Consider the following 26513-nt stretch of genomic DNA (forward strand, 5'->3'; position numbering starts at 1 on the left):
CATTTGTGGAGTCTGTCGGTTTCTTGATCTGTTGACTATCAACTTTTTGTGCAGCAGCAACCACAGCCTCCCAGATACTGTTCACAGAGGTGTACTGTTTTCCTTCACTGTAAATGTCCTGTAAGAAGGGCCCACAAGTTGTCAATAGGGTTTAGGTCAGGTGAGGAAGGGGGCCATGTCATTATTCTTTCATCTTTAAGGCCTTTACTGGCTAGCCACACAGTGGAGTACTTTGATGTGTGCAATGGAGCATTGTTCTGCATAAATATCACGGTCTTCTTGAAAGATGCAATCTTTTTCCTGTACCACTGCTTGAAGAAAGTGTTTTATAAAAACTGGCAGTAGGTTTGGGAATTGATTTTGAGTCCACCTTCAACCGAAAAGGTCCAACTAGCTCATCTTTAATAATACAAGCCCATATCAGTACCCCACCTCCACCTTGCTGGATTTTGAGTCGAAGTGGAGCTCTGTGCCCATTACTGAGACAGCCATGGGTCCATCTATCTAGTCCACCAAGAGTCATTCTCATCTCATCAGTCCATAAAACCTTTGAAAAATCTGTCTTCGGATATTTAATATTATACAGGATTTATATAGCGCCAACAGTTTGCTCAGCGCTTTACAATATAACGGGAGACAATACAGCAACAATACAGTTCAATACAAGATGGATAGGAGGGTCCTGCTCCTTAGAGCTACAATATTTCTTGGCCTAGTCTTGACATTTCAACTTATGTGTCTTGTAGCGGTGGTCGGGTTTCAGCCTTCCTTACCTTGGTCATGTCTCTAAGCACTGAACATCTTGTATTTCTGGGTATTCCAGTTAGGTTGCAGTTCTGGAATATGACAGCACTGGAGGATAGTGAGTTCCTGGCAGCTTCACATTTGATTCTTCTCAAATCTTTCGCAATTGATTTGTTTTTTTTTTCAACATGTTTCATACAACTCTGTTGACTATCTGCAATAAAATGTTTGATGGGTTTGTGATCATGCCCCAATATCTTCCCTCTGAAAGACTTTTTACAATTTTTGATGTTTCAGAGTCAGTTAAATCTCTCTTTTGGCCCATTTTGAAGAAAAGAAGCTGCCTAATAATTATGCAAACCTTGATATACAGTGTTGATCTCCTTAGGCCACACCCTCCTCAATACACAAATACACATCACCTGCTATGCTTAAATGCAATAAGCATTCCAATTTACACAGCTTGGAGTTGGACAATATGCATAAAAATGATGATTTGGTCAAAATACTCACTTGCCTAATAATTGTGCACAAAATGTATATAGAGAAGCGAATGGTGCAATTGCAGTGAACTGTAATAATATTAGTAAACCTTATATTAAAAGGTTGTTTTATACTTACAAAATCTCTTTAATTTTATTTTCTTAGCAAAATCACTATCAGTTTAGATGGTTCTACCCAATACGAGTATTCCTCTTTAAATGGTGGTTTGACAGCTCCATGCTGTCTTCTGATGGCCTTCCATGTGTAGACAATCAGAAGTCAACAGGTGCTATGATAAGAAGACACTATGGGACCTTACCAAAGTTCATCATTAAGCAAAAGTCTCTCTAGCTCACCATCTATCTCCATTATTTCATACTTAAAAAGTCCTCAATAGACCCCACCCACCTTAACAACTTATGCCTCATCAGCTTGATCCCCTTTTCCTCCAAACTCCTTAAGCGTCTAGTCTACAACGATTGCGCGGCCATCTTACTAAAAATAACCTTCTTGATCCTCTTCAGTCTGCATTTCACGCTCAACATGCCAAATAACCTACTCTCCTAAAACTCAAATGATCTACTAACAGCTAAAACCAATAGAAACTATTCTGTACTCCTACTCCTTGATCGCTCTGCTGCCTTTAACATACTGGACCACCCCATCCTCCTCAAAAACCTCTACTCCATTGGTCTCCGTGACTGTACTGTTTACTGGTTCTTTTCCTAACAATCTCACCTTTAGTGTCAATTACAATCTCACTTCCTCCTTTCCTCTTCCTTTCTCCATCGGGGTCCCCTAAGGTTCTGTTTTTTTACCTTTCCTATTCTCCATCTACATCTCCTCCCTGGGTCAGTTGATAGCCTTCCATGGCTTCCAATACCATTTGTACACTGACAACACCCAAATCTTCCTCTCTACCCCACAATTCACTCAATCAGTCTCCACACACATCCCTAATCTACTAACAGACATATTAGCCTGGATATCACACCACTTCCTCAAACTCAATCTATCCAAAACTAACCTCATAATATCTCCTCTCCCGAATTCCTCTTCTCTTGACTTCTCTGTCAAGATTGAAAGCACAACTATCAATTCGTCCCCAACATGCCAAGCTGCTAGGTGTCCAGGGATCTGAACTATCCTCTCAGCCCTACATCCAATCACTATCTAAAGCTTGCCGCCTCAACCTACACAACATCTCTAAAACATGCCCCTTCTTAACCAATGACACCACAAAGCTCCTAGTTCACTCTCTGGTTATCACTCGCTTGACTACTGCAATTTTCTCCTCATTGGATCACCTTTACGTAGGCTATCCCCTCTGAAATCCATCATGAATGCTGCTGCCAGACCCATCCACCTTACCAACCATTCAGCGTCTGCTACTCCTCTCTGCCAATCCCTTCTCGGGCTTCAGCTGTCCCAATTAGGGGTGCCGAAACCAAAATTTCAGGATGCGTATGGCCGAAAACCAAAACCGAAATGAGCATTTTAATAAAATAGATATTTTGATCCATTGGTCCATTCCATTTGTCAGGCTACTGTGGCTTCTTTGGCGCAAGTGGGTGGAGCTTACACAGAACCTTATGTAGCTGCATTAGAGTCACTTGTGTTCATGATATGGATAGTACGCTGTGCTGCCCTGCACCTCCGGCAGCTTAGGCTGTACAATGGAGTATGAACTCAGGAGGGGCATCTGTAGGAAGGCACTGGCTTCAGTCAGTACACAAGCCAAGATGAAGAGAGAGGTTTGGGGCAGCACAGCTTCCTATCAACACTAGCGACTTTAACACCCTGGTCATACTGGATTCGAATTTGCATGCAATTTGCAAATCGCATGCCAATTCGCACACTATTGTCTGCAATTAGAGCGTTCATGTCAGTGTGGTTCCAGGTTGGTCGGAGCCACACCGATTTCTAAAGCAGTGCCTGTACTACTTTTGGTACGATTTGCATAGACATCTGTGTCAGATGTCTTGCAAATCACACCTGAAATTGGCATGTCATCCGACTTTGAAATCTGCATTATACTCACTGGATGTGAATTGGAATGTAATTTGCAAATCGCATGCTAAGTTGCACCCAATTGTCCAATTGTCATATCGGTGCGGTTCCAACTTGGTCGGAGCTGCACCAATTGCTAAAGTAGTACCTCGGTCACATCAAACCCAACTTTGAAATCGCTCAACTTAAGTCGCACATTTTCAAAGTTGGGTTTGATGTGACGGGGGTACAACTTTAGAAATTGGTGTGGCTGACCGCTGGACAATATGGTGCGACTTGGCATGTGATTTGCAAATCACATGCCAATTCACATCCAGTGGGTGTAATGCAGATTGTACTCCCACCACTACCAGAGAAGCCAAGGAGCTTCCGGCTGAAGGTGCAGAGAGAGGGTCTGGGAACTGTAGCTGCCCATCAGATCCCGTGCAAACAACACTAGTGAGCCCAACGTTGTGATCCTGAGACAATGAAAGCAAAAATGGGCATGAAGCATTTACGCTATTTGTGGGCAACGCGTGCTCAAGAGGCAGCTGCTTTGGGCCCTGGGAAGTTGCCCCATGTTTTTGCACCCCTCACCGTGTTGTAGCCGTGAACCAACTCCTTGAAGCGGCACCGCCACTAACACTGGGATGCACCAAGGCATCACTGTGCAGCCGCACCTCCCTGCTGTAGGAGGAGGGGGCAGCGCAACCCACATCTCTCCCTCGTGAAGACAAAGCAGGGCGGATCCAAGTTGCAACTGCAACAACTACTCTACCTCCCTCCTGTAGGAGGAGGGGGTAGCGCAACCCATATCTCTCCCCGGGGGGGAACAGAGCAGAGAAGAACTAAGTTGCCACAGCTGCATCTACTGTTTCTCCATCTCTACTGCACTTGGCAAAGAACAGTGGATAGCAGTATTTTCAGACACCAGTATCGGCGGTTTTTTTTATTTCGGCAAAGTGCCGAAAGGGATGTTTTTGGCCGAAACAATTCGACAACTGAAATTTCGGTGCACCACTAGTCCCAATGAATTTAATTCAAAATACTAACAACTTACAAAGCCATCCACAACTCAGCCCCCAGCTACATCACTACCTTAGCCTCAAAATACCAACCAAATCAGTCACTTTCTCCCATGCTCGCCTCTAGGACTTCTCCTGAGTCTTTCCTATCCTATGAAATTCCCTACCTCAATCTTTCCGATGGTCTCCTACTCCGTCTACATTTAGACGGTCCCTGAAAACACACCTCTTCAGACAAACAATTCCTGCCCCCAGCTAAAATCTGTACATTTATTTTCTCCATCAGCTCATCCCCCACAGTTAATAACTTTTGTATCAATTGACCCTCCCTTTTAGATTGTGTGCTCTAATGAGCAAGGCCCTTTGTTTCCTACTGTGTTAAATTGTATTGTAATTGTACTGTCTGCCCTCATGTTGTAAATTGCTGCACAAACTGTTGGTGCTATAAAAATCCTGTATAATAATAATAATAGCATATTTAAATGAGAATGCAATAGGAGTGACTCAATGGTCAGAACTGATGTACATGACATATGTAACGTCTACTGAAGGGATATACATGTTAGTCTCTGCGCTTGGAATGTAGAGAAGAATCTAACCAACCACAAGTCACTGAAATTCCACAGAGTAGGGTATCACAAACAAGCAGGGCCACACTAAGGGTGTAACACCTGCCCTCCTTTATGGGGCCCAGGCCCCATATGTTCAACAGGGGGGCCAGAGCAACAGGAGTGGGTGCATTTATGGGAACCAATCCCCCTGCAGCCCTCCCTGTGTTTACAATGCTTCAGTTTCTGAAGGAACTGGGAGCCTCTGTACAGAGGCTGCAGAGAAAGGACTGAGGAACCTGTGTCCTCCAACTCTTTTCTCAGTCTCAAATAAAGATGGTGGGAGTCTACTTATCCCACAGGGCTGTTAAAAAAAACTATGTAAAAATAAACAAAAAAAAAACAAATTGTAAAACATAATTAAAAAAACATAATTAAGGGCTAATTCTCACAGGTATCCTGGTTGCATGAATGAGTGGCCTGGAACTGCCTGTTAGACTTGGTTCACTGTGAGCTAGGCCGTACAGGGCCCCATGATTTCTAACAGCAGCCCTACACAGAAGTAATGTATATGCTGTGCTGCATTTCTAAATATATACAGCTGGTCACTAACTGGTACAGATTATGCTTGTAATTATGTCCTGCAGGCAATACTTTTGAAGTGGTTAGGAATTATATTTCTAGTACCTTCATTTACTGGCTGGTATTCGTTTAATACATTATCTGTTTAATACATCGAAAAGTTTAAAAGGCTTAAGACAAAGAAACTGGAAGGATATGCAGGCTCCAAAAGGGTGTTTACATTAGAGACATGGTTGCATACAACCCAAACTAGAATAGAGACATCTTTCTTTTAGGAGGCCATCCATACAGTTAGAAGCCCATTGCCCCTTGACCCAATGTGCACTATTATACCTCCTCAAGTCCCATGTTCTGTTGGCTCTCAATTAGAGAGTAATGCCAACCAAAATCTAGTAAACAGCACTTGTTCTAAAGTCATAAAGCTTACTCAATTTACCTTAGTTGAGTTCTGCAGTAGAATATGCAAGTACTTCTTAAAGCCTATAGTATGAAATGTCCACTTTGGTTTCTTTCTATAAGGCCAAGCACCAGAAGAAAACACATTTTAGGATAAACGGATTACCAATAAAAGGGACTGCGATGAAATGGTGCAGTGCAGCAATGCCTTCATGAAAAACGTTAATAGCTAAGCAGGTAGACTATGTTCCTGGCACTGTATTTTCAATATAGGTCAACACTGCCTTCGGGGGGCGTGGCTAGCATTGCATGCAGTAGTACGTGTACCTAGATAGCTCCGCCAGGTATCCTGAGTTTCCTCCTGATAAGCACCACGTTCTCCGCCCAGATTCTCCACCTTGGTCCCCGGAGCAACCCCCAACTCTTCAGCTTTCATTTGCTGCTCCTCTTCCCCTGTTCTGTGATGGCAAAGAGGGGAAAAGAGGCCCGGACCTTGCCTGAGTCGGCTGGGCAAGTTGGTGGTACCCCCGCTCTGTGCAGCAAAGGAGAGACAGAGGGAGGCTGCACGGAAGTTTTTTGCCATGCTGCTCACCAGAGAGAACTTAAAAAAAAACAGCTCCTGGACTCCACCGCAGATCCAGACTTGGACTCTACGAGTAGTGCTCGGACCCCCTCAGCTGTAGCAAACCGGGAAACCCCATCCTGCATCCCCAGAGTGAGTATCCTATCCTCCATGTCTAATATGGCACAGACCGCTTCACCAGTTGATGATAATCCTGTGCCTACCCTTAGAGAGATTCTCTCAGCGGTCACTACTTGCACCTCATCTATTGCGGATCTTACTAAGGAAGTAAAAGGAATGAAAGTGGAATTGTCCCTGGTGCGCCAAGATATGCAAAAGCTGTGGGACCAAACTTCTGCTTTGGAGGGGAGAGTGAGAACGTTGGAGGATGAATGGCAACCATTACACAGGGATGTGTGTTATGCGCAGTCTCTTCTACCAATGCCTCTACATTGGAGGATTTAGAAAGCTGATTACATCAAATAACGTGAGAGAGGTCAGCATTCCGGAACGTACAGAAGGTAAAAATCCTATGGCTTTTATTGAAGCTTGGCTAACCTCCACCTTTGGGAGTGATTCTTTCTCCCTGTTCTGTCTTGGCATCGGTTGTACTTGTGGCAAGATTCGTTTAGACCCAGTCTGTAAGAATGTGTGCAGCAAGTTGAATGATCGCCTTAACAGATAGTTTACTCAATGAATAACAACTTCAGAGGTGTTTTCCAATGCTTCTTTATGCTTCAAGGTAGCAAAGGTATGAACATAAAGGTGTTTTCATAGGTAAATTTCTAGTGATGTTACACAGCTTCCTCACACTACAGTCTCTTGATAACCACTAAACAAAATGGATTTACAGCAGGAAATAGAGGGTAGAAGCAACCAACTAGTCAGAAACAGCAGGGGTGTGTGGATGATACCAAATAACATTATAACATAACATGTAATAACAACTGCTAAACAGTAAAGCTGCGTGGTAGCACACTCCCCGTCTGGTATTGGGAGATACCACTACACAATTATTTTTTTTTTCCTTTTAAAATACTATTAACATTGCATACAGTAAAATACTATCTAACCTTCTCAATTCTGCAAGTTAGCTATATTAGAGGTCTTGAGTGACTCCCTCACATAACACTGAATCAGAATTACTAGAAGCAGGCATAATTAGGACAATCTCAGTGACTGGTCTGAAGAAGGTTTTTGAGTCTCCGTCCTTAGCGATCCTGACTTCCACACTTCGGACTCTTCCATCATCACTGGCAATGGCTTTTGTAATAAGTCCACCTGGCCACTGGATCCGGTGAGTTTGCTGGTCTTTTAGCAGGACTAGGTCCCCTTCCTTTAAGTTGGGCTTCTGGGTTTGCCACCTTTTTCATCCTTGGAGAAGTGTGAGGTATTCCTTCCTCCATCTGTGCCAGAAACGATCTGCAAGGTATTGAGCGTATCTCCACTGACGTTTATATGTGTCCTTTTCATCGAAGATACCCATTGGCGCTGGAATCTGTCCAATCTTCTGGCTCAATAATGTAGCTGGAGTTAAGATAGTCAGAAATTCTGGGTCTGTAGATACGGCAGTCAATGGTCTTGAGTTGATTACTGCTGCGACTTCAGCAAGGAATGTGGTGAGCACCTCATGGGTAAGGTGTGAAGAACTCACGTCAAGCAACATTGAGTCCAGTATGTGCCTTGCCATCCCAATCATGCGTTCCCATGCTCCGCCCATGTGCGAAGAGTGTGGTGGGTTGAATTTCCATACGCAGCCTTGATAACTCAAATAATTTCCAACTTGTTGTTGGTCTATCTGTAACTCTCTGCAAGCACCAATGAAATTAGTTCCACAATCTGATCTCAACAACTTCACTGGACCTCTTAGAGCAAGAAATCTCCTTAGAGCGTTGATAAAACTTGAAGTGTCCATTGACTCAATCACTTCGATATGTACAGCTCTTACACTTAAGCAAGTGAACATTATAGCCCATCTTTTGCTGTTGACTTCACCACCACGAGTTCTTCTAGCCATTACTATCCATGGTTCAAACCCATTGATCCCACCATATGCAAAGGGTGCATCTTTACTCAGCCTGTCTGCGGGTAGGTAAGCCATCTGTTGATAATGCTGTCTACCTCTTAACTTCTGACATTTGACACAGTTATGAATAATCGTGGCTATTTGTCTTTTCACTCCAATTATCCAGAACCCTGCAACTCTGATGGCACCTTCGGTATAGTGTCTTCCTTGATGTCTGACTCTCTCATGGTAATGCCGGATAATCAAGGTTGCCAAATGGTGGTTTCTTGGTACTATCAAAGGGTTCTGTTCCCTTCTTAGCAGGTTTGACTTATTCAGTCGTCCCCCATCTCTAATCATGCCTTCATTGTCAATTATTGGGTTTAGTTTGAATAGTGGGCAGACTGGTCTATTGCCTCTCAAACACTTAATCTCTTCTGCAAAGACTTCTTCTTGCACACGACGTATGATGAATAACTCTGCCTTCTCATACTCTAACGCATTGGGTGACTCCTTGCAGGTGTGCCATCCATGACAAGACGATGTCTGGTTGGACTTGCGGAAAATCTGTGCAATATGACTCAATCTTGTTATAGTCTTCACCAATCTTTTCCAAGAACAGAAACGTTCAAAACGTCTTACCTCCAAGTTTCTTCTTGAGCAGATGTTAGAACTCAATGTTATAACTTCAGGGCGGATTTTCTGATCAGTGTCTGGATCCACCAGGTAGAAATCGATATCTTTTTCTGAGTTTGTAGAAGACTGGTCTGTTAAAAACTTGGGTCCTGAAAACCAAATAGTTTGCGTGAGGACAACTGCTGGCACTGACCTCGTGGCAATGTTGGCGGGATTCAAACCAGTCGGGACATAGTTCCATTGTTCAGGTCTACTGATTTTTCTTATTCGTTCTACCCTGTTAGCCTTATACACATAGAACCTTCTTACACTGTTGCATATGTAGCCAAGTACGACCTTGCTGTCAGTGTAGTACTTAACCTGATCAATTTCAGTGTCCATTTCGTTTTGCAGGAATTCTGCAACTTTGACAGCTAGGGTTGCTCCACACAATTCTAATCTTGGAAAAGTGTGAGCTGGTTTTGGTGCTAACTTGGCTCTTCCTAGAAGAAACCCGACATGGGATCTCCCGGAGGGATCTATGATCTTGAGATAAGCCACAGCCGCTATAGCCTCGGTGGACGCATCACAAAAGATATGAATCTCTTTCCTCTGACTTCTTGAAGTTGAAGTAGGTGAATAGCAGCATGGGATATTACGTTCTTCCAGTACTTTCAAGGAGTCTCTCTGTAGCAAACTTGCTCATCAGAGTTGGACGTGGAGTTCCCCTTTTCCTTTTCTTTTTATTGGAAGTATTCCTCAGCCCTCATTCCCTACCCCCTCCCTTCCTGAGAGGCAAATGTTATCTCCTGAGTGACAGATGGTGGGGGGTCAACCCAAGTTAAGGCATCCTCAGTCCGGTGCCAGGCCGTCTGCGGAAGTGTAACCTTTCTCACTTAAAAGCACTGACCTGAGAAACTTGTGTAGGCTCACCCATCATAAAAACAGATAAAAGACAGCTTCTCCCCGGACTTGAAAGAAGTTGGAACCTCATAAAACTGACCAGCAGTTAATTGAACATTCCTCAGGTCAGCTGTCACCTATGTTTCATATCATGGAGTATGAAGCTGTTAGTTTTAATTGAGAGTCCACTGACCTCCGGCCCAAAATATTGTATTGGGCAGAGTCAGAGCCACCCCCCCCCCCCCTTGCAGAGGGATTTTTAAAAAGGGACAGGCTAGCAAGCCTGAAAGTTTAAGACACACATCTCCTGAGTTTAACATCGTAACAGAGGAGATCAAAGACCCTCCTACTCTGCACTTGGATCTGCTTACAAACCAAGGCATATTGGCAAGTAACTTAACTCTTTAATTTCCTTCCTATTATCTCTTTGCTGTACCTTTATATGCATATATATATAGTTACATTTTCTTTGTAAATATTTTATTGCAGCTGTTTGACTCTTAGTAATAAATCTTTCTGAAAGTGTTAAACTGTTTCTAAGTGCTTACTTGCAATTCACGAATTCCTGCCTTTGAAGAGACGCTACTGTGTTTGTTTAATCCTCTGTCCAATCGGCCTGCGGTGACTGTATTGGACAGGCGACTTTTCAATCATTATAGCGTATATTTGATAACGGGAGTTTCCCAGTCTACGACAAAAGTGGTGGTGGCAGTAGAGGGTTAGTTGTGTAATTAACCCAACCCAGTAACAAGCGCATTCAGGCTGCAGGCACGCCGTGGGCGTGACGTATTACTGTTAGTCGCGGTCGTGCGATTGTTGAATGTTGGTGGCGGTGACTGTTCGATCGTGACACTCTCAATTTCTCCCATTTAGGTAGTAGGTCTACTGGCAGAGGGGCATCCCAATCTGTCACTCTCTCAGTAAGCTGACGAAGTATGGATCTCCCTTGGACGGTAACTGGAGTCACGAAGCCTAGGGGATCGTAAAGGCTATTGACAGTTGACAGGATTCCTCGTCTGGTGAATGGCTTCTTGGTGTCAGAGACCTGAAAGGTGAATGCATCTGAAGTTACATTCCAGAGAAGACCGAGACTCCTTTGCGTGGGTAGGGCATCTACTCCCAAATCCAAATCCTTCAAATCTTTAGCATGATCTTCTGGTTTAAAAGCCTTCATTACTTCACTGCTATTAGATGCGATCTTATGAAGCCTTAAGTTAGCAGTCAAAAGGAGTTGTTGAGTTCCTTTTATCAGATTGATGGCTTCTTCAGGTGTTGGGAAGGATTTCAGACCATCATCTACATAGAAATCTCTCTCAATGAATTGCCTGGTGGCAAATCCAAATTCCTTTTCACCTTCCTGTGCTGTTCTTCTCAGTCCATAAGTTGCCACGGCAGGAGATGGACTTTTGCCAAAGACTTGGACTTTCATGCGGTAATCCATCACCCGATCATTAATGTAATTGTTGCGGTGCCACAAGAATCTGAGATAATTTCTGTGGTCTTCTTTGACTATGAAACAGTGAAACATCTGTTGGATGTCAGCTGTCACGGCAATGGGTTCCTTCCTGAACCGTATCAACACTCCTACAAGGTTGTTCGTTAGATTTGAACCCGTTAGAAGAACGTTGTTTAAAGGAGTTCCCTTGAACTGAGCGCTTGAGTCGAAAATGATTCTGATTTGCCCCGGTTTACGAGGATGGTAGACTCCAAAGGATGGAAGGTACCAGCATTCTTCACCTTCTTCAAGGTCTGGTGCTGGCTCGGCATGATGGTTATCTAGAATCTTCTGCATGAATGCTATAAAGTGCTCTTGCATCTCAGGTTTGTTGCGTAGAGTTCTCTTAAGTGCAGCAAATCTGGCTAAAGCTTGTTCTCGATTGTTAGGGAGAGTGAGCCTTGGTACACGAAAGGGTAATGGAGCTACCCAACTGTTGGAGTTGTCCTTGAAGAACTCTTCATTCATAATCTTGATGAACCCCTTGTCTTCGACCGAAGGAGCAATCTTGTTGTCATCACAAGTAGTCTGGTACACTGCATCACCAAGATCCTTGTGAGAAGTGAGCTTGCAGGTAATGCCTTGGAGTTCTTGATATGGAACTTCAGGATTGAAATCAAGTCTTTCCTTCACATAATAGTGCAATGGACATTTCATCGATCGATAGGTGTATGATCCCTCTACATTAGTTTTGTAGGAAGCTACATTCAAGAGCTTGTGAGATTGATCTAAACAAACTTCTATTATCACCCATCCAAGATCAAGTTTCTGGGCATGAAGAGCATCATCTGGACCGTTACATAACTCTCTTATTTTATGAACTCTAGGAATGTCTCTCCCTAGAAGAATCAAGATCTTCACATCCTTGTTAAGTGTAGGAATGCATTTAGCAATGTGGCTCAAATGAGGTTGATGACGTGCAACCTCAGGTGTGGGGATCTCTTCTCTGTTGTTCGGTAGTTGATCACATTCGATTAGAGTAGGAAGGGGAAACTCTATGTTCTCATATTCTGATGCCACTATGAAGCCATGGGCTCTTCTTCCAGAAGTATTGACCTTTCCTGCGCATGTCTGCAAGGTATAGGACCAGGCCTCTCCATGAATGTTGAATAAGTTGAAGAATTCTGTACTTGCCAACGAGCGATTGCTCTGATCGTCGAGTATGGCATACATTTTTATGGCATTTTGTGGACATCCTTCAGGAAAAACCCTTACAAGCCATATCTTGCTGCAAGACTTGCTATGAAGCCCTTCTCCACACACCTCTGTACATCTTGTGGTTACGGGGTTGGCATGTTGCTCAGTTCTCTCCCTGCCATCATCTGAGGTGGTCTTGGGGTTGCTACCGGGTGAAGGTTTCCTTTTGAACAGATCTGAATGAAGAGCGTCCACATGCTTGGCACTGTTACACAGGGAACATCTGATGGCGATCTTACAGTCTCTAGTGAAGTGCAAAACACCTGAAACAGATATTATGTTCTTTGAGAAATGTCTTGCATTCTTCGATAGGCTTGTCCTTAAATGCACGACATTTGGAGAGAGAATGTGGTGCATTATGAATGGGACACTGTTGATCAAGATTGCTTGCCTTGGTATCTTGTAATTTAGTGTCTGTAGCCAAGACGTTGGATGTGGTAGCGGTCTTCCTCACGGCAACAGGATGCCTTAAGTCCTTGAATTTACTGTTGGTGGCAATACCCTTTGAAGTAGTTGAAGGAAAGGTGGTTGTATCTGGATACAAGAAGCTTGGGTCATTCTTGGTTCTTGCCATCTTCCTCACAAACTCTGCAAAACAGGAAAAGGGGGGAAAGGAAACATGGTGTTCATATTTATACTTTGATCCTACGCTAGTCCACTTTCCCTGGAGATGACTAGGCAACTTTCCTACAATATGATGTAGACGGATTTAAGCCTCTTTACTTGTTCTGAAGACCACCTTATTAGTAAGTCAAGTTCTGCTTGAGGTTCAATGTCCAAGTTCTTGGTTACCGCCTTAAATGTAGATGTTTTGCATTGTATTGGTATTGTTCTGTCACATGTTCTGTCCCCCTTTGTAATGTACAGCGCTGAGCGAACTATTGGCGCTTTATAAATACTGTATAATAATAATCTCCAACTCCTATAGTTCTCTGGGTGGTCATCGAATCTAGACAGTCCAGTAGTAATCAACTCTCCCCAAATCATGTACTTGCTGAACTCTGCAATATCAGCCCTTTCAGTTTTTACATCCACAGGTGATACTGATGGTGCACCATCTTGAATCATGGTTGGTATCTCATGCTTGCTGATAGGTGGAGAGAAAGGTATTGCAGATGGGTTCAATCCAGGTAAGGGTCTGGTGTCTGAAGATCTCTGTGCGTTTGAAGTTGAAGTTAACTGTATTACAGGAGGTATAGAGTTCACTCTGTAGTCTTCTGTTGTGCCCTTGTAATCTCTATTCACATATGGTTGTGGTAGCACATGAGCTGGATAGGTTGGTACACTTAATTTTGTGGCACGCGGTAGTTGTGGAGTGTCTCTGTTGGAAGGTGCGTCTGGTTGGTCAGCTTGCTTTGACGACATGTTGCCTTCTGATTGACTTGCTGAATGATTATGGGAAGAATCTCCAACTGTAGGTGGAACTGTATCGTCGTGGTTCTGGGTTAAGACAAACTGTAGGGTCCTTTCAACAGGGTCTTGACAAGCAGCCAAGCTGGGACAATATGCTCCTTCTTCTTCTAAAAGGGCTTGTTCCAAGACGGATAATTCCGCTAAGGCTACTTCCTTTTCTCTCTTCTTCTGAAGGATTTCTAGCTGAGCCTCTGATTCTGCTTGAATGCGTTTAGCTTCTGCCTTGAAGGCTGCTTCTCTTTCAGAAGAGGTGGCTTGAACCTGGGCTACTGCAACCTTTTGGCGAGCTTTGAGTATTTGGTCGCTCAGTGTTGACCTTACAGAGCAGGACCGCAATGACTTAGAAGATGATTTATGATATGAGTGGGCAGATCTATTTGATTTTCCTGAGTGTCTGGAAGAAGCAGATATACAGGATGTAGTTTCATGCAGTTGTGCTAATCTACCCTCTGTGTCTTTGCTTCAAGATAAGTGATATGTCTCTGCTGGTCAGTAGAAATAAAGTTCTTTAATTCTAGTGAAGCTTCCTCTACATTGGAATGTGACAAAAGGGAAGAGTACTTTTCAGAAAGTCTTTTATAATTCTCAAATGCCTTCTTAACCCTTGAGAGGGCAGTGTTCAATTGCTCAGAATTGTTGCTAGTTTCATTACTGGCTGTTATACAACTTAAAGTTTTCTCCCATAATGCAGTCAGGTTACTGTATGTCTCTTCCTTACTTGCTTCATAAGCCTCCCTTGCCTTCAAAGATGGATGAGGGGCTCTAACAGGAGGAGCAGAATGCAGCATGGTGTCTGTTTTATCTTGATTATATGCAGGTGACTCATAAGTGGGATCTCTGTCAGACATAATGACAAGTGCTGTAGTTTTAGTGTCTTGTTGGAAATCTGAAGAAGCTCAGCTCTGTAGGTAGTTACTTTTATTTGCAAGCAGGCTGAGCTGGGGAGCTGAATATTTGTTGCAATGAGGCAGCTAGAGCAGCAGGCTGGCTCACACTGGATGCTCCACTCAGTGCACAGTAAAAAAATGAATTCTTGTCTGTTCTTCATACAGGAGAATGGTTACTCACAGTTCTGAAGCTGCAGAGACGGCTGTGTGATGGATTCTCATGGAAATTTACTGTTCTGTCTTGGTATCGGTTGTACTTGTGGCGAGATTCGTTTAGACCCAGTCTGTAAGAATGTGTGCAGCAAGTTGAATGATCACCTTAACAGATAGTTTACTCAATGAATAACAACTTCAGGAGGTGTTTTCCAATGCTTCTTTATGCTTCAAGGTAGCAAAGGTATGAACATAGAGGTGTTTTCATAGGTAAATTTCTAGTGATGTTACACAGCTTCCTCACACTACAGTCTCTTGATAACCACTAAACAAAATGGATTTACAGCAGGAAATAGAGGGTGGAAGCAACCAACTAGTCAGAAACAGCAGGGGTGTGTGGATGATACCAAATAACATTATAACATAACATGTAATAACAACTGCTAAACAGTAAAGCTGCGTGGCATCACACTCCCCATGTTTGCTGTGGAGCGTGCATATAGAGTCCCGGCACGTCTACCTCCGGCTGGTGCTCCTCCTACCCCGTTTACTCAACCACCAGGACAGTGAATTGACACAGGGGGGACTTGGGGACTTAATATGGGGGATGAATTAATATGGGGGATGAATTACTATATGGGGGATGAATTACTATGGGGGATGAATTACTATATGGGGGATGAATTACTATGAGGGATGAATTACTATATGAGGGATGAATTACTATGGGGGATGAATTACTATGGGGGATGAATTACTATATGGGGGATGAATTACTATATGGGGGATGAATTACTATATGGGGGATGAATTACTATATGGGGGATGAATTACTATATGGGGGATGTATTTTCAGTTTTAAAAATGTGGCTCTCAAAATAAATTTCAATCGTGGTTTTGGCGAGATTTGGCTCAGTTGAAAAAAAAGGTTGCCCACCACTGACCTAAGGCTATGATTGTGATTATGACGATACACTGTGGCCCTGATTAACCCTTTGCTTACTGGGCCCTTAAACCCCCTTCATGACCAGAGCGCTTTTTGCAATATATGCAGTGTCGGATTTGTTTTAAATGTTGCAATGGTTTTGCGGCTCCCAGTCTTTTTTTCCCTCTCGGAAACGGGTCCAAGTGGCTCTTTATGTCTTAAAGGTTGCAGACCCCTGCTCTAGAGGGAGTGAGTATCCATTTCTAACTTCATTCAATTCAACCATATGCAGGAGTGGATTAATGTGGAGGGCAGATATGTCTTTGTGCTATGTACTTTGAACGGGTTTAGCTGCATTGTGGCCACGATATACATCCTCCCGCCCTATTCTCCGGAGGTCATTAAACACTTAGCACAATTTATAGCATTATACCCCGATGCTCCTCTTCGGGCATTGGGGGATTATAACAACTGTTTGCTCACTTCTCTGGATGAATTGCCCCTGGGCAATAGGGGTAGACACTTGTACTCCCTACCTACCCCATTTGCCAATTTGTTGTTGGAATTGGGATGTGTAGCGGGTGAAATATCCGACTACAAAATGTTATTCTTGTTACTCTGCTATTCATGATAGGCTTTCACGTATAGATATGGGACTTGGTAGTTCTGTTATCATGCCATATGTGTTAGATGCCGCCTACGAACCCAGAACGCTGTCTGATCACGCCCCATTTTGGGTTAAATTGCAAAAGCACTATGCCCACTCTCATTCACTGTGGAAGGTTTACCCATTTTGGCTGACATTATTCCCAGTGACTGATCTGAGCTTGGGGGCATTGTCAGATTTTCTGCAGCGGAATGAGGGTCTGGCCTCATCCGGACTGGTTTGGGATACGTTAAAAGCCTTCCTAAGAGGTCTAATTATATGAGAAATATCAGCAGTTAAGCACAGGTGCAAGGAATGGGAGCACTTGGTACGCTCAGATGTCCAGCAGAGGGAAGTTTGGATGATCCTAGACCCAAGTCCCCCCAACTGCAATTCTTGGTTGGAAGCCCTAGCCCTCTATGACTTGTGATTACCCAAGCGGCCGACAAGAAGAGGTATTTTTTACATTAAAAATATTTTGAGGAAGGTGAGAGTACAGAGCATCTCCTAGCCCTCGTGGCGAAATCACAAGAGGTGTCCACTATAGATAGAACAGAGGATGTCAATGGTGAGGTCTGCACAGGTCATGCAGATACATTAAGGGCTTTCCAACATTTTTATGAGGACCTTTATTATTATTATTATACAGTATTTATATAGCGCCAAAGGGTATGCTCAGCGCTGTACAGTAGCAAGGGGGACAGAACATGAGACAAGACAGTAACAAAACAGTACACGAGGGGTTCGAGGGCCCTGTTCTTTCGAGCTCACAATCTAGGAGGGAGGGGAAGGTGATACAGGAGATGGCTGTGGGGGATGGAATGGTGGGAGGAGTGGAGGAGGTTGTTAGGTGAGGTCAGGTGTTAGGTGAGGTTGGGGTAGGCTTCCCTGAAGAGGAGGGTTTTCAGGGTACGCCTGAAGGTGAGGAGGGTGGGTGACAGTCTGATGGATTGGGGTAGGGAGTTCCAGAGGATGGGGGACGTCCTAGAGAAGTCCTGCAATCGGGCATGGGAGGAGGAGACCAGGGAGCTAGAGAGTAGGAGGTCCTGTGAGGAGCGGAGGGCATGGGTAGGGTAGTATTTGGGTATCAGGTCAGTTATGTAGTTTGGGGTGGCGTTGTGAATGGCTTTGTAGGTCAGGGTTAGCAGTTTGAATTTGATGCGTTGGGCAATCGGGAGCCAGTGAAGGGATTGGCAGAGGAAGGAGGCAGATGTGGAGCAGTTGGTGAGGTGGATGAGTCTAGCCGCTGAGTTTAGGATCGACTGGAGTGGGGACAGCGTTCGTTTGGGTAGGCCAGTGAGAAGGGAATTGCAATAGTCCAGGCGTGAGATGATGAGGGAGTGTACGAGTTGTTTGGTGGTGTCTGGAGTGAGGAATGTGCGTATCTTGGAGATGTTGCGGAGGTGGAGCCTGCAAGATCTAGAAAGCAGTTGGATGTGGGGTAGGAAGGAGAGGTGGGAGTCCAGGGTGACACTTAGGACTTTGGCGTGTGGGGTGGGAGAGATGGTGGCGCGTTGTTAGTAGTGATGGAGAGGATGGGGGGGCGCGGGGTGGAGGGAAGACCAGGAGCTCGGTTTTGGATAGGTTAAGTTTGAGGAAATGGAGCGAGATCCAGTCTGATATGTCGTTTAGGAGGTGGGCGATTCGGGCAGAGAGTGAGGGGGTGAGGTGGGGGGTGGAGAGGTAAATGTGGGTGTCGTCGGCATAGAGGTAGTAATTGAAGCCATGGGAGTGAATAAGTTTGCCAAGGGAGGAGGTATAGATGGAAAAGAGGAGGGGCTCGAGGACAGAGCCTTTGGGGACCCCGACAGAGAGGGGGAGGGAGGGGGAGGTGGTAGTGTTGCAGGTGACGCTGAAGGAGCGTTGGGAAAGGTAGGAGGAGAACCAGGAGAGAGCAGTGTCCCTGATGCCAAGGGAGTGCAGTTTGGCAAGGAGGAGAGGGTGGTCAACAGTGTCGAAGGCCGTGGAGAGGTCGAGGAGCAGGAGGATAGAATAGTGGCCATTGGCTTTGGTGGTTAGCAGGTCGTTGGTGATTTTAAGTAGGGCGGTTTTGGTGGAGTGAAGGGGATGGAAGCCAGACTGTAGGGGGTTGTTACCAGTGAGGTGGGCGCTTAGGCGATTGTAGGCCAGGCGCTCAAGGAGCTTGGAGGTGAAAGGCAGCAGGGAGATGGATCTAAGGTTGTTAAAGTTAGTGGGGTTGAGGGAGGGTTTTTTGAGTATGGGGGTGATGTGTGCGTGCTTTAGAGGGGAGGGGAAGGTGCTGGTGGAGAGGGAGAGATTGAAGATGTCGGTGAAGGAGCGAATGATGGAGGGGGGGGGGGTGACCTTTATGCTTTCAAAACTATCGCCACCCACTCCGAGCTCACTCAGTTTTTAGACACCTGTCTTTCCCTACTCTCTCTGAGACTGACGGAGGGAGCTAGAATCCCCTATCACCATAGAGGAACTCTCAGAAGCTTTGATGAGAACTCCCAATAATAAATCCCCTGGATCCAACGGCTTGCACTTCGAAATATATAATAGGTATAAGGAGACACTCCTCCCGGCCTTAAGGTGTTGAATGCCGCAGTGGAAGGGGGTAGTTTACCTCCCTCAATGAATGAAGCCATAATTCTAGTGTTATTGAAGCCAGGAAAAGACAAGTTCCCTCCTGCATATAGATAAATAGCTGGCCCGTGTCCTGGCCACTATATTAGCAAAGGTCATTGGTAAAATTTTGCACAAAGATCAATCGGGGTTTATTCCTTCAAGAGCGATGGCCAATAATAGCCGCAGACTTCTTTTAAACCTACAAATTCCAGTGGATAACCCCGGGGGGGGGCATCCTGTCCTTAGATGCCGCCAAGGCTTTTGACAGTGTGGAATGGACATATCTATGGGAAGTGCTGTCCAGATTCGGAATCGGACCTCAATTTATCAAGTGGGTGCGCAACTTATATGCGGCCCCTAGTACCTGTATACACATTAATCGGGATCTCTCAGACTCATTTTGGCTTAAGAGGGGGACAAGTCAGGGGTGTACTCTTTCACTCCTGTGGTTCGCCTTGGCATTAGCACCTTTGGCAATCCTAGTGTGGAAATCCCCAGATATTGTGGGATTCAATAGAGGAATTCTCACTGAAAAAAATATCCCTATATGCAGATGACACACTATTGTATTTGGGTGATACCTCTACATCCTTAGATCCTGTTATGTCTCTAATAGATCGTTTTGGTGGTTTCTCAGGATTTAAAATTACCTAGCATAAATTGGTCTTAATGCCCTTGGACCCTGTAGACCTCCCCCTTCCGTTTTACGCACAGCAGATGCAAATAGTAACTTAATTTAGGTACCTGGGAGTGGTGGTCTCCCCTGACCCAAAGCAATATTTAAACCTCAGTCTTCTACCTTTGCTCCAAAAGCATACATTGAAGTGTAACAGCTGGTGTAAACTTCCTCAGTCGTGGGCAGGGTAAATTTAATTAAAATGGTATGGGCCCCACAACTTCTTTACGTATTTCACAATTCTCCTGTATGGATTCCTAAAAAATGGTTTTATCGCATAGAAACCCAGTTCAGGAGCCTTATTTGGAAAAAACAGATGGCTAGGAAAAAGTTATTAAAGGTTACATTATGGCAAGTATTCAGGGGGGTTGGCGGTTCCTGATCCCAGGCTATATTTCCTGGCGGCTCAAATGCAGCACCTAGCTGGCTGAGATTTACTTGATACTGAAGATCCTATTATGCACCTAATTTCCCTTCCTGATTCCACTCTCTCAGCTCTCTCTCACCTCGAGATGGCTCTGCCAGTCCTTCCAACTCCCACCGTGGATCTCCTAAAGCGAGTGTGGCGTGCAGTGAAAGCCTCTTTTCATGTCACTGGGTGTCTCCCTAGTACACCAATATGGCATAACACTAATTTTGCAGAATTAGCTAAGTTAGAGGGTTTCCAAAAATGGAGGGAGAGGGGCTTGAGAATTGTAGCTCAGTTGTATTCTGGGGATATACTGAAGTTCTTTTCACAACTACAAACTGAATTTGCACTTACCCATAAGCAATTTTACCAGTACCTCCAGATACACCATGCTTTGCAAGCCCAATCTCTTTTTCTCCAACCTCACATTGACCGAATCCACTCTGCGTAAAGACGTTACTCTTGCGACACATAAGAAGGGCATGATTTCTTGTATCTATTCACAATTATTGGTTACTGTGCAGGATCACGCTAGTCTCCGTGGTAGGGCACAGTGGACCCAAGATATTGGGGAGATTGCTGGAGACGCCTGGGATGCTGCCCTGGAGTCCGTAGTGGTGATCTTTTTCTCTTCCTCACACAAATTATCACAACTATTTATTCTCCATTGGGCTTATAGGACCCCTGTGCAACTGCACCAGTGGGGCAGGAGAGACTCCCCTGATTGCCCAAAAAGCAGGGTGCACCGGGTTGACTTTATCCATATGCTTTGCCATTGCCCAAAACTGTACAAGTACTTGAGGGAGGTCCTTCAGACCATTTCCCTAGTATCCCCAATATACTGTTTCCCAGGATCCCTTAACTTGTCTGTTGGGTGCTTTGGATCAGGAGACACTACAACCTGGAATGTATACCATGGTTTCTAGGCTACTATATCTGGCTAGAAAAGTAATTGCTAGGCAATGGCTGTGTTCTCTACAGGGGCGGACTGACCATTTGGAAACTCGGGCACTGCCCGAGGGTCTGGGGTCAGTAGGGGGCCCCATGAGATGCCCCTGGTACTTTTCTCATAGGGTTTTTTGAGTTTGGGCAAGGACACAGGGGCCCCATGATCCCCTATTGCCCGGGGGCCCCATGAGTTGTCAGTCCGCCCCTGGTTCTCTCTCACCAACTAAAAAGCAATGGATAGACTATGTCAATTCACTACTCCTACGAAAAAACTCACATACCAACACCATAATGCCCACTGTAAATTTCAGAATGTGTGGTAAGGCTGGCTAGATGTACCTGGGCTTTCGCCTTCTCAATTGTTAGTAGACAGGCTCTTGCAGGTGTGATACCCTACTCTAATGCAGATAATGCCATATATCCCTCAGGAAATGATCACGTACACCCATACACCTTTTCACAGTGTCCCAGGTGAACTATTCATTTATTCATGGTTTCTATGTTATGTATTGTCAAGGCAGTTATGGCTCCTTATATTTCAATGCTATATCTGTTTAATGCTTCTGGTTTCCATATGTCCCTGGATCTGCGCATCCAAGGTTTAACACTGTATACTATGCTGATTGCGTTTTCTTTTTTTCAATATCCTGTACGCATTGTTCCCATTTTTAATTTTCTGACAATTAAAGTTTTTGGGATTTAAAACAAAAAAACTAAACAATGCCTTCATAAAACAAACCTAAACATTTCTTTTTCTGCAAATTGTAATCCAAATTTTTTATATACTAACGGTAAACAGAATTTAAAAAAATTAAAAAGAAAGAAAAAACGAGGCATGTGGAAAAATCTGTACACCCTTCTAGTTGATTTACTCATCTGATGGGTTTTTTTCAGTGCCTATAAACTGAATTATTAGGTCTCAATTCAAGTCAGATGAAAACAATTTCAAAGCCTAATAAATTATCTAACTCTTACACCTTTCAGGACCAATTCACACCACTGCAGTAAAATGGAGATCAACGGAAAGACATCTGAAAAACAATCATTTCCACTTTGTCCTATTCACACCATAATGTTGCATTGAGTTGGCTAAAATGCAAAAATGTATGTCAACGGACGTCAAAATGTATGTTAACAGACATCAGCACATGTTAAAACGCCAGTACATTGGATGCAAATGTACATACATTTTAGCGCAAGTCAGTGTGAGTTGGCCCTCAAGGTGTTTTGATTAAACCCAACAGCCATGGGCTTTTCCAAACAGCTGAAGGAGGACCTGAAAATAAAGTCTATTACATAGGATGGCTTAAAAAAAATCCAGAGGCTTCCGGTTTGTAATTTCCACTATATGGAAACTCATTAAATTAATATGAATTGCTTGAGTTTAAACAAAATCCTAAAAAAAAAAAAAAAAAAAAAAAAAAAAGAACTCCTCGGGCTGATTTAGCACGGTTCCTGTCAGGGGCCATTATCAGCAACCACTCAGGTTCAAATTACATTTTTCTCCTACATACTGGGGCCCACAGAGGATCCTACTGCATTCTGGCAGGTTAGCCCACCGCCCAATCACTAAAATCTCATATAGGCTTTGGCATCTTAAAATACTTTTTAAAAGTTATTTTAAAAATTTTTAAATCTCCAGATTTCATTAAAATAACATGCAAGTCCTTGTTAAGGCACTTCCTGTTATAGGATAACAAAGCTCAGTCCGTGTGTCCCAGTTGTACAGTTCATTGTAACCCTGTTGCATGGGCATGCGATAGAGGATATAAGAGGCCAGTTCAACACACATTACTCAGGCATGATCCACTGTTGTCATCCTCATGAATCCTGCCCTGAGAAATGCCATGCTGCCATCACTAATGTTCTAAAAATTATACAAAACACACCTTTAAGAAAATAATTAAGGTTTCAAAAATTGCTTACACGGTCCCCAGACTCAAATATTCTTGCAAATGTCTGGCTAAATCTCAAACATTCAGTCCACACAAGCAACCCAAGGATTTTCCTGAGTTATAAGTATTCACCAAAGATGCATGGGAAAAAATTCCTAAAGGATAGAAAGACTTAACTGGCAATAAGAAATGTTTGCAGCATGCGATTTCCAAAAGGGGTACCAACTGAATAAAAAAAAAAAAAAGTAATATTTTATGTATCCTTTTTTCTAGTTTGTAACATTAAGCAAATTTATAGTAAGTGTACATTAAAATATGTAGAAACTCGTCATGCTCAGTTTTCTACCTTGCAGAGGTTGTGAGAACTCTCTTTTGTTTAGCTACTTAGAGGTGCATAAAAAAGGGTTAATGTTGAACAACATTCATAAAGATTTTGTTGCAAGGAAAGATACATTTGATACAGTAGTGTAAAAAAGTGGGCAGGGGCATCAAACATGAAGAACAAGTGTTGATGACCAACAAGGCATACAGACCATGAGGTCATCTCTCCAAAAAAAGTACTGCAAATTAGACATCTCATGGTCAGACCAATAGGTGATATACTGTAATATACAAGTTAAATACCACAGCTGACTGCATTAGAAAAGAATATCTGGCTATATTGCCTGTATAGTTCCAAAGCTCCTGCCTCCTGAACATAAGCTAAATTGGTGGAACATGTCATGGGATAATCTTGCCCTTTTTGGAGACCTTACAGATACATTTCTGCAATGATTTCAAACAGTGATCAAACCTTGGCCACTATATCTCAAGAAAAATGTCAAACCAATGGAAGTATCCTGGCATGCTTACCTCAAAATAGGTCAAGTCTGACATTTTTGGAACCTAATTGGGTCAATGATGGTGGATTGCTTTGCAAGTAACTACACCATCATCAGAGCACACTATGCTAGATAGTGTGGAATACTTAAAATTTGAAGGCAATGCAGAGGAAAGCTGACCAAAAGAGGTGCTGTTTCAGACTCCATTCCATAAATCAGCAGTTGCATTGACTGCCATCAAATGATATACAGTTAGGTCCATATATATATATATATATATATATATTTGCACACAGACACAATTTTCATACTTTTGGCTCTGTATGCCACAGGAATAAATTAAAATGAAACAATCCAAATGAATTTGAAGTGCAGACTTTCAGCTTTAATTCAAGGGGTTGAACATTAATATCAAGTACAAATTTTAGGAACTGCAACCATTTTTATACACAGTTTCTTCATTTTCAGAGCTCAAATGTAATTGGACAAATGAATATCATAACAAAATATTAAAAATGAAAATTTTATTTGAGAATCCTTTACTGGCAATGACTGCTTGAAGTCTGGAACCCATGGACATTACCAAAGACTTGGTTTCCTCCTTTCTGATGCTTTGCCAAGCTCTAACTGCAGCTGTCTTCAGTTGGTATTTGTTTGTGGGTCTTTCTGCCTTTAGTTTTGCCTTCAGCAAGTGAAATGCATGCTCAACTGGATTGAGATCAGGTGACTGACTCTTGCAGAATATTCCACTTCTTTTCCTTCAAAAGCTCCTGGGTTGCTTTTGCAGTGTGTTTTGGATCATTGTCCATCTGCACTGTGAAGCGCCATCCAATCAACTTTGCTGCATTTGGCTGAATCTGGGCTGACAGAATCTCTCTTAACACAGCAGAATTAATCCGACTGCTTCTGTCACATCATCAATAAACAGCAATGACCCAGCAATGGCCACTAGAAGCCATGCATGCCCATCACGTTGCCTCCACCATGTTTTACAAATGACGTTGTGTACTTTGGATCACGAGCTGTTCCAAGCCTTCTCCACACTTTTTTCTTCCCGTTATTCTGGTACAGATTAATCTTCGTTTCATCCGTCCAAAGAATGCTTTTCCACAACTGGTCTGGCCTCTTTAGATGTTTTTTGGCAAAGTCTAATCTGGATTTTCTATTCTTCAGGCTTATGAATGGTTTGCACCTTGTGGTGAACCCTCTGTATTTGCTCTCGTAAAGTCTTCTCTTGATTGTAGACTTTGACAATGATACAAAAGGGATAACAGGTGCATGGTGTGGCAGTCCATGTATGTTTGATGAGTTCCACATGGGCAGGGGTGAAGGTAGTCCAGTAGGCACTAAGGGCAAGCTGCGTAGGAGCGAAGCTTAACTCTGCAGAAGGGAAACAAAGAAACACAGCGCCTCTAAGTGTGTACTGTGAAGGTATTTAATAGAAAGATAAGTAGTAACTCACATCTTAGAATATAAAAACAGGCTCATGGGTAAGAGATGTTGTTGCGTGTCTGATCCAGAGAGGAGATCAATTGAGTCCGTCAGCAGGTGGTGCTGTGCATGTGCAACATGGATGGTAAGCCTGGTGGAATCTCCAAGGTTAGAGTTGTGCCATAAATTCCTCACCACGTGCGCAGGTGGTGATCTTGTAAAATATGGTAAGGCCCAATTCACACAAGGCCCTGCCTGATGAAAGAGCGCACCTGGACTCATCTCGTCCTGCACATGCTCAGAAACGCGTCACATTTTGATGACGTCAGACACCACATGTGCTGATCCCAGACATCTTGGAGACTCTGCCTGGCTCCACAATCCATGCTGCATATGCACAGCACCATCTGCTGGCAGACATCTTGGAGATTCCACCAGGCTTACCATCCATGTTGCACATGCACAGCACCACCTGCTGACGGACTCAATCGATCTCCTCTCTGGATCAGACACACAACAACATCTGGCTACAGACGTCTCACCCTCTTACCCATGAGCCTGTTTTTATATTCTAAGATGTCTGTTACTACTTATCTTTCTATTAAATACCTTCACAGTACACACTTAGAGGCGCTGTGTTTCTTTGTTTGACAATGATATACCCACCTCCTGGAGAGTGTCCTTAACTTGTCTGGATGTTGTGAATGGGTTTTCTTTACCATAGAGAGGATCCTGCAATCATCCACCACTGTTGTCTGCCATGGAAGTCCATGCCTTTTTATGTTTCTGAGCTCAACAGTGCATTCTTCTTTCCTCAGAATGTAGCAACCTATTGATTTGGCCACTCCTAATGTTGTTGCCATCTCTCTGATGGATTTGTTTAGTTTTTGAAGGCTTACAATGGCCTGTTTCACTTGCATGGACAGCTCCTTTGAACGCATGATGTAGGTTCATAGCAATAGATTCCAAATGCAAATACTACACTGAGAATCAACTCCAGACCTTTTACCTGCTTAATCGATGAAGAAATAACAAAGGAGTAGCCCACACCTGGCCATGAAACAGCTTTTGATTCAATTGTCCAATTACCTTTGGCCCCTTGAAAAAGGGGGACGGCTATTCTTAAGAACTGTAATTCATAAACCCTTCCTTCAATTTGGATGTACATACCCTCAA

At 43.6% G+C, this 26513-nt stretch overlaps 1 protein-coding gene and 1 pseudogene across 4 annotated transcripts in view; both read right to left on the bottom strand.

Moving 5' to 3' along the window:
- DTNA (dystrobrevin alpha) overlaps window positions 1-26513 on the bottom strand; it is a 339219-nt gene that overhangs the window by 295290 nt on the left and 17416 nt on the right. The window lies entirely within an intron of this gene.
- On the bottom strand, window positions 13637-14908 carry LOC149461403 (uncharacterized; annotated as a pseudogene).

Source organism: Staurois parvus, unplaced genomic scaffold (assembly GCF_062004578.1).
Source record: "Staurois parvus isolate SC_StPar_1 unplaced genomic scaffold, SC_StPar_1.0 ptg000203l, whole genome shotgun sequence".
Classification (NCBI taxonomy): domain Eukaryota; kingdom Metazoa; phylum Chordata; class Amphibia; order Anura; family Ranidae; genus Staurois; species Staurois parvus.